Source organism: Merops nubicus, unplaced genomic scaffold, assembly GCF_000691845.1.
Source record: "Merops nubicus isolate BGI_N331 unplaced genomic scaffold, ASM69184v1 scaffold2120, whole genome shotgun sequence".
NCBI lineage: Eukaryota > Metazoa > Chordata > Aves > Coraciiformes > Meropidae > Merops > Merops nubicus.
This window is the reverse complement of record NW_008584636.1, coordinates 49374-57687: the sequence shown is the minus strand read 5'-3', so window position 1 is coordinate 57687 and position 8314 is coordinate 49374.

Genomic DNA, 8314 nt, shown 5'->3' with positions numbered 1-8314 from the left:
TGGGGGGGCGGGGGGGGAGAAGACAGAAACCATTCAAAACAAACAAACAAAAAACCACAAATAAACCCAAGCAAATTCATTTGCAGAGAATGGAATTACTGAGCTACTGCAAATCATCGTAACCAATTTCAGATGCTCACCATCAAATCCTCATGTTAATGCTTATACATTCTGCAGCTGTATTAAAGATTTCATCATCACTTTGCTAAGGGTCAGTGGAAGTTAAATACCCATCCCAAAGCATGGGAGGATTTAAAAACATTCAGAGTAAAAGTTGTAAGTCTTATTTTAGAGATGTTTGAGCTTATTGTAAAGACGCTGAGATAGCTCTTGTTGAGGTGTATACATGCACAATATAGACCTAAAATATCGTACAGCCTCAGCCCATGGGCGCACGCAGACACACGCACACGGAGCTGGAATTGATTACAGTTTACTACACATTTTCTAGATTTTATATTACTATCACAAGTGTGAGTTTGGTAGGAAAAAAGAGCCTATTGTGACAGCAGTAGTCAAGGAGCAAACCATTATTTTAGATCTAACAGTGACACCTGCAGTTGAGCCCCACACACTAACACACAAACGTCTTCAGAAAAATACATCCATATTTTTAAATGGTACATATCTCCCGCTTAATTATCCTCGTGTACCTCGAATTTGCCTCTCCCGTTGGCAGCACAATCAGCTTCCACACCAGCATGAATCAGCTTTTCCTCCTCTAAAGCAAACAGCGTGCCATAAAGTATAAAAATAGCCCCAAAACGCTTCCTTGAGCTGCTTGGTGGGAGTAGAGCTGCCCATGCATATACGTACACACAGATCTCTCCTCCACAAGCAGGCATTTCAGAAGAACCACCTGCATGTCTGAAAGGCTCATCGCCACGTTTCAAAGATTTAATCACTTTTCTGTTAATTGCAATATAAAGCATTCCATTGGGTATGAATAAGGACTAGATAACCCGATGAATTTGATGAATCCCCTTTGTTTTCAGTGCTCCCTCCTTGTTCTTGGTTACCACCTGCTGAGTGGCACCAAAGTGGTCATTTTGTTCCGTGTCTCTTTCAGAAGGTCCAGGAGTTTTCACTGTTTCCCCCTTATTTAAAGCAAATAGTTTTGGGGGTTTGTTTTTCTTTGTTATAAGAAAAACAATGTTGTGCTTCTATTACTGCTCTGAAGGCTACGTTTAGAGGCCTGCCATTCCAGTTAAAGCAAAAAGTTTGTATTCCATTTTTCCCTTTCACTATTCCCACAACTTACTGCTTATTCAGCTTCCTCCCATATACTTGAGAACAAGCTCCTCTTTCTCTCCTAAAAGAAGAAACTGCAAATAAAATGTAAATCTTTGTTGTAAGAATAATTTTTTTTTATCATCCATTCTTTTGACCCACTTCAGCTACAACAGTTTCTAACCAAAAATCAGTATTCATATTTCACCCAAGCACAGAATGAACTTGGATTTAATTTACAGGTCTTGGAGCTTCTTCTTTCATCATGTAAGTATCTAGAACCTCACATATAAATGTGTGTTCACATGAACAAAAAGATTTCTTTATAACTTTTGTCAATGTTCTGCTGATTGCTAGTTCAGTAGCAGATGTGCTATGCTTAATGGTGCATATGCAAGAAGCATTCTGTAATCCCTAAATTAACTTCTTATCTCTAAATATATACAGGATAAGCTATCTAAACTCAATTTAGCAACTATGCTATTAAATCTACCAGAACCAAACAGTGAAAAAATGTTGTTAAAAGCAATCACCTGTCAGCTAAAAAAAAAGAATTGTACTAAAACACAACACTGCTAACCATAGATCACAATAAATCAGGTATAGTTCTACATAAATTAATTACTATTATCAGTGCATCTTGAACCCCCACGTCTTCACTTCATGAGTGCATACAGGCAGTTTTAAACTCCTCTGGTTCTGTTAGTGCCACACTCCGTCAGTCACAATTCGCTGCAGAGAAGTGAGTTGTCATCAGATCAGACTTTTTAACTGCATATGAATGCAGATGGATCCATTATGGTATTTAAGAGGAGTGCACAAAAAAAAAGGCAGTGTCATCTGCTGGTTGGATTACAGAACCTGGAAGCACAGCTCGTGGTGCGGAAGTTCCTGACTCAGCACCAGATTTTCCCTTTGTGACACCAGGGCACAGTTGGGTACAGCACCCGATTATCTTTGTTTATGAAATGATGAAATGAGAGCATTTTCACCTTCATTGGCAGCCAGACTCTCTGGCCCAGCACGGCAGCTCCTCAGCACTGATCCCTCCCGTCCCTGGGCCCCGCAGAGGAGAAGGCAGGATGCTCGGGGGCAAACAGGCAGAACCCTCAGCTCTCCCTGGTGCGGGTCCCTGGGAGAGGCTCAGCAGCAGGCCACCCTGGGCCTGGAGCAGCTCTTCAGGGGAATCCTTCAAGCCGTGTGCGAGTTACTGCAGTCCTCACACTGTGGGTCCCACAGCTGAGACCCACGTTTGCTATACAGGTGAGCTCTTCCAGTTTAATCTATGGGCAAACTCTCTCAGCTTCTCAGGCCAAGGGAGAAAATTTCCTTCCCTATATTCCTCCTTTGACCTCGTTTTATTTGCTTTGGAGCAGGATATCAGAGGACCACAGCAACGAGAAGCCAGCTTCTTTTTCCTTTGGAAAAAGCGTTGAAACTTGGTGCAAGGAAAAGCTGTAACATCTCACAACCACACATCACCAGTAACTACCAGAAAATAAACATTGCCTTCACTGTAGCCACCAAATATCTTTTGCATTTAAGTATCTAGCAAAAAAAAAAAAAAAAAATGAACACATCTTTTATATTTCCACATATGTGTTCCTTAAAATAGTTGGCTACCTGCAAAGGTGGTAAGAAAGAGTGAATACAGAGGTCAAGAAGGGGCAAGTTAACACTCAGGCTCACAAAAGAGATGACTCTGATATTATCTGCCTGGTGGATGTTACCTGCTATGGTGGATAACCCCACCATAGTCCAGAGGGTTCTCTTCTACTATCCCTACATTCCCTCACTCCCTCTTATTTCTCCTCCTCTCAGCATGGAGAATATCCAGTACCAATTGTATACAAGTGACCCTAAAAATCCACCCTTTTTCAACACCCAGGATCAAAAAGTAACATGAAAGAACTTTTAGATTTGCAGAGTTTGGTATAAAGTATAGCAAAATCCCAAGCAAAACTGTTGACCACCTTCTCAGAAACAATTACATGTGGAAGAAAAGGATCCCAAATCAATACAAGAGGAGGGCTCCAGTTAGGACCAGAGAAGAGGATGGAAAGTTGCCACAGAGGTGCATTTTCAAGATGTATTTTCTGGCATCTGCCTACGTTTTCCTCAGCTTGTGCTCACATTATTGTCTTACTACCTTGGGAGAAGTGATTACAAAATCACTACATTTAAAAAAAAAAACAGAGACAGAGAAAGGAAAAAAAAAAAAATGGAAAAATATAATTTTAAAAGAAAAGGCTATGCATATGCAAAGTTGATTCAAATGCTTTTAGACTGCACCATAGAAAAGCTGTGGCCTAGTTTTTGAAATACATATTTCACTTTATTTTGCACACAGCTGGGTTTATATTGGCACTCACACTAATATGCAAAATGCAGTATCTTGTATTCATGAATGACTCTTTATAAAATGCCAGGAGGGCACCTGCTTTCTTTTCTTTAAGTCTGTATCATGACAAAGAAGCAGCCTGTATTAATGGCCAACTTCCAGCTCTGACCACAGCCTGGAGGGATTTATGCCAGCTGTACACAGGTTTGGAAGTAAACAACATGCCCTGGTCAAAAGGAGTTTCTCACACTCCATGGAAAGAGGATGCTAATGAGAGGCAACGCACTGGAGGAGGGAGCACGCGTCAGCGCTCCCTGTGTGTGCAGCTCTTACAGCAACGTGTGTGTGTGTGTCTGTGTCTGTGTGTGTGCCTGTGTGTGCTCTCGGATGCGCTGCGCTCATCCTGGCCCTACCCACTGGGCCAGTCCAGCGTATTACGTGTGTCGTCCAGGCCTCGAGCACTGCTGGACACACACTGACCAAACGTCACCCTGCTCCTGCTGGTTCTCGGGGCTCAGGCTTGCTGGCTGCCGGGGCACTAGGCAAACTCAATACAGGCACCCTGGCCAGTTGTAGGTGGTGGGATTTTTTTTTCCTTTTAAAATAAATGCATGTTATCTGAGTCGTTTAGAAGGCACACTATTGAAATGACTCCTCATCTTAAGAAGTTGCTTTGTCTACCATCCAAATCTGAAAAGACCTGTGTATATTGAACTTCAGGTCATGACGCAAAATTAACCTCCTTCAGGATTTTCCCCCCAAAAAACAGAATAACATACATGAGACAGCTGGACAGAAAAAAGATTTTTAGTTGATTAAACACATACCTAAAGTTGATTAAACATGTACCTAAAGAAAAAAAAAATGTTTCTAAATGAGATATGGACAACAAACATTAGATGAATTTCATTGACATTTGTGCAGTTACTTAGAACTTCAGATAGGAATTTTTAAAATTAGACTGATATATACTCATTCTGTAGGCATGCTAAAAAACTTTAAAAATTCAACTCTAGCCTATGAACTGGAGTTGATCAAAAAGTATTACAATTTTCCTGCATTAAATTTGTTCAACTTTTCTACAGTCCACAAGATTGTTCCTGCAATGTGCTTTCTGGTTCTGATCGGGATTAATTCTTTTTCCTGACTAAATAAGGGCAGAACAATCATCTCAGCATGCACTTCTGAGGTAAGCAAGGCACTGTAAGGTTAAATCAGCCTGAGTCTGATCAGGACGTTATTGAGCAGATCGCTTTCCTTCATTACCACACTGCATTCCGTGTACCATTGGATTTTCGGACGAGAAATGGTTGTATTATTTCACTGAGTATCAAACTATGTATTGTGCCAAATGTAAAAAGAAACTGAAAAGTAATGGACATGATATAGATATAATACAGCAAGCATGTATACAATATAACACTAAATCCCTTAACCAAACCTTCAAGAAAATTAAAATATATTAAGATAGAACTGCATTTGTCATCAGTTCTTCAAAAAGTAATAACCTTTCTTCCATTTCCCAACTTCAGACTTAATCTATATCTTTATTCCTGCATTAGGAAAGGGCAAAACAAAAAAAGCAAGACAATCAACTGGAAAACAAAACAGTTGTTAAACTGAGCTCTGTTTCTACACTTACCTTTATCTCCCAATTCCCTGTAGCAGCCTATAAAATGCTTACCACGGAATGCTTTGCCACTTTGTTGTGGTTTAAACCCAGCTGGCAGGCAAACACCACGGACATGCTTCCATCAAGTACCAGAACAATTAGAGGTGTTTATTTCTATACTGCATATAAAGTATAAGTCTTCCTGCAGAAATTACTTTATAACTTCTTGGAGATCTCCCTCTGAAAGATGTGGTTTTCACTGCAAGATGCAAGTTTAGCACCACAACATCTACAGCAGTCTGCTCAGAAACACAGCAGGGTAGGAGGAGATTGTTAGAGTTCTTAGTCTAATACTACTACTACTTAGTCTAGATATTTGATGCAGAAAGCAAAAAACTTATTGACCAGTTCTCATTGAAGTAACTAGCAGCATTAAATGTTTTACTAGCAGCAAGAAGAATCAACAACGACAATGAGTTTGAGACTGTTACATCCTAAAAGGACTCAAAAACATTTCATACACTAGAAAAACTATGAGAAATAGTGTCATCCTGCTTTTCTTAAGGCAAGACCAATGTCCTGTGTGAAGGTAAATTCTCTGTCCTGATGTACTATTTTATACATACACACTTTTCACATACTATAAAGAGCAAGCTAGATTTCTCCATTTTTCAGCGTAGGAGCAAAAGTAGGCACTTGTCTTCTGCATTCAGGTGACAAGGAAGCTCCAATAAAGTTCTGATGATAAAAAAAATGGTATTGCAAATACTAACCTTAGGTCTGCTGAAGTCTACCTCCATTTTTCCTTATTTCCTCATCCCTACTCCATACTCTTTCTAATTCCATTCCTGATATGGAATATTTTTTTTAAATATTGGATAGCCTCTTCTTGGATGCAGATCAGCAAACCATAAAGGGACATGGTTTACATGTCTTAAGAGACGTTAGACAAAACCAGGAAATACTAAACAAACAGAACTACAGTTTTGAATCTTTTTTTTTTTTTTTAATTAATTCTTTCACTGGGCTGATTGCATGAAGCAGATAATTATTTTTTGCAAAGACTAGTAACAACTCAGAATGGTAGAAAAGCTCTAGTCATTGTCAGAGTACAAACTGCAGTTATGTGCTGTATCCATCTTTCCCAGTGTGAAAATTTGGTTGTCATTTGCAGTTATCTGGGAGAACCTGATTTGAACCTAGCAATTAGAAAGTGGAGTCAGGCAGATAGTTTTCTCTTAACTCCACTGCTGGATTACTAGGTGACCTTGGGCAAGACAACCACTCTCATTTACACATCTAAACCACACCTATTCTATTTATTTAGCTCATTGGGGCATCAAGAGGCTTAATTAAGGTTTGCAAAAAGCTTTGAGATCATCAGATGAAAAGTGCTTATAAGTCCAAAATATTATAAAGTCAATGAGGAAAAATGGATAGGTGCCAAGAGAGTCAACTGGACAAACGGCTTCTCCTATCAGCATTGTCCATGTTTCAGTTTCTAGTTTATCAGTGGAAAATACATGGCTGCTTAAATAAAGTCTCATGCATGTTCCACTGTGTACAGAACCAGTCACCACAGTCTGTAGATCTGAAAACAGAAAGTTTTAAAAGAACTCTTGGGAAGATGCATACTGTATTTCGACTCCAACATGCAAGCCCTTTCTCCAGAGTGGTTCTATATTCTGTAGAAGAAGTTCCCAGTGGCAACTAGCAGCACATACATGACGCTGTAAGACTTTGATGGACATGGATACTGGGAAGCCTTTTCCCTTGACTGTTTTACAAAGAAGAGCTTGAATTTAATATCTGCAAGCACATAACCAAAGCCTAAATAAATAAGAAACTCCCCTCTCACCAGGGATCCTAGTGCTGTGGCATCCAGGTCACTGCTATTAATCTCTTTCCTACAGAATTAGAGATAACTCCAAGATCCTACATAAACTCTACTCCTTGTCTGACTGGATCCCCACCAGAAGATGTTGTTTTCATAATTTTCCTTCTAACCTGGTGATAAGTAGTCTTGGCTTAGAATTGCTCACAGAAGTGATCTAAGATACTACAGCACTGTCCTACTCCAGGCAGGACCAGGCCATCTGAAGATGGATTTGCTTGATACCATGGCATATCCCCTGTTGCCCACCCCAACGCCCGGTGCACCTTTTGTATTCATGATCTTTAATTGCAACCTGTCTCTCAGAAACAAAGGTATTAAGGGTGCTTGTGTGGGAAGAGAAAACACTGTGTCGACCTGTCCAACAAAAGTACACCTAAAGAAGAAGACATGAGACCAAGCTTTAGATACTTTGAGTGGCCTGACAAAGAGACAAAAAATGTGGATAGCTATTAAAACATTATTGGCGAGTGTTTTGGTGTGGCAATTAACTCTAAAGTAGGTTTAGTTTTTTTCTTCCTCAGTTCAGACCTCCAGAATAAAGTAGGAGTTATTTCAAAATAGCAGGACTACTTAGAAGAGTGCTGGAAGTAAGCAACAAAACATTGGAAGGTGTTAAGAAGATCTGAGGGCAAACGGGATCACTACAGAGCACATCCTATTCATTAGTTTACAAGTGTAGACTTTTTTTTTTCCCCATGAAGTCAGCCAGCCTAGAAATAGTTGTCAAAATGACAGTTGCAGAAGTCCATATTCCAGATTTTATTCTGCAGTGTTGCGCAGGCTGACCCTCAAAAGGTCTTACACTTGCACTTCCACTATTTCCTTTAACTTCATATATAAACTAAGGTAGCACTTCTGTGCAGGGTTGGGCACTAGGGTACCAATCCACTGCCTTCTGCAGCTCTGTAAACATGACCTGCTCTTCTTTCACCTAGAGCTGTTGGGCGTTCTATATTACAAAGGACAGAATTTTTTTTAATCAAAAGAAAAATGGAAGTGATAGGTTTTTGCATTTACTATGTACATTGCACTTCAAAATTAAGTTTTCCCTTAAAACTTAGAACCTTTTACACTTACCATTGTGAAGAACCTAAACGCAAACCATTAACACTCATACAATAATGACTTCCCCAATTTTCAGATAAGCTTCCATATGAAAGCAATTGGAGCTTGGACAACTAGAAAAATTGCGTAGTTGTAAAAAACAACAAATGTCAGTCTTCCAACAACATCA